Raw genomic sequence first — 1,610 nt, forward strand, 5'->3', positions numbered from 1 at the left:
TTGAGGTGGTTTGTAGACACTACCATAAAAGAAATTCCCTTCCTAGCTAGGGACCTAGCTCATGTTGATATCACCAATATAAGCATATGATAGAGATTTCAACAATGCAATCAATAGGCTGCTAGTTTACCACATTGAATGGGTAGATATCTATCAAAACTAAAAATCAAGAAATCTTCGTTAGCAATATTAAAAATAATGGGCAACATATTACAGTTTATCTTAGGATAATTTCTCACAATTTGGTCTATGGAGTGGAATGCCATGGGGCATACGTTGCAAATGCAACTATCAAAGCATGAAAGGACATTGCGGTAGAACTTATTTTGTCATCTTTTTTTGCCTCTAAAAACCTAGAAACTCGAGCTCTTGCTCTATTTGCGTTTATGAGGTAGTTGATTGCATGTTCTCACTTCCTCGTCTACATCATCATTGAGCACCTACCAACTCAAATGGTTGTAGGAACTGCTAGTTGATTGTTTAAGGTGTTGTGGATGCATAGATCTTTTTTAAAAATGAGATGCCTAGGATGTATGGTTGCCATGGAAGAGTAGATGCTTATTGCAATAAAACTCACACAATTACTGCAATGCATAGGATGTCTGATGGGCAACTATAGAGAAAACGAAACATGACCAGGACAAAGAAAGACTTCTTAGAAAGAGAAAGGTCTCCTTCTTAAGTGCTATGAAGCTTCCAAGCCAAAATAGGGGAGCACTTGCTTCAAAACAAGGGAAAAGTTTCGGTGGGAAACTTCACAACAATCTGTTTCTTTGATTTGACATGGGAGTTGATGCAAAAAGCTTGATAGAGCCTCCTAGAAGAGTGAAAATCTACTTTAGGGAAATCTTTAAATAAACCTTCGTTATTGTGGCCTTTTGGATAAAAATCATTGAGAATGTTTCCCTCTGTAAACAAAAATATCCAATTTTGGGTTCATATTCTCCCAAATGGAAGACCGAGTAAAAAGTTATGCCTATAACTAAATTGTCAAGTAGATGATAAATAAAGCTCTTTCACACATCACGAAAAAACCAAGGGTAAATTTTTGTGCTTTCCGTGGTAATGAAGTTTGTGATTGTATGTTGGGATGAGGAATCCTTGGGGGGACACATTCTGAAACCCTGAAACAACACTTGGTGTAGGGTGTTAAGCCCACCAAAAGCTGCCTGTTTACTTTTGATAAACTCTGTAAAAGCTAATGGTCCCATCACTGGTCTGAACACTATATTTTTCAGAAATGGGTCTTGGTTGCTTACGTAGGAGCACCATAAATTAAAAAAGGGTTGTGATAAATTAAAGAAGAAAAGGCCTTGTAATACTACTGGAATCCAATATTTTTTCATAAGCTTAAACCTACTATAAACCGAAAGCTTTCGTAATCTGGAGTGTCTGTTAAACATGGTTTTTTAACCAAGGAACACCAGAAATTTATTTTGTGGAGGCCGGCCTATCAACACTACTCATATATGATATTTTTCTTTGCTAAAAAAAAAAAGAACGTTAATACTTAATGGCATTCAAGGATATGTTTTACCTCTGATATTACTATGGCTAAGGCACTGATAATAATTGTCTTGGTGATTTGGGCTGTGATTCTAATTTTCTTT

Source organism: Adiantum capillus-veneris, chromosome 3 (assembly GCF_014529385.1).
Source record: "Adiantum capillus-veneris isolate H3 chromosome 3, ASM1452938v2, whole genome shotgun sequence".
NCBI classification, from domain to species: domain Eukaryota; kingdom Viridiplantae; phylum Streptophyta; class Polypodiopsida; order Polypodiales; family Pteridaceae; genus Adiantum; species Adiantum capillus-veneris.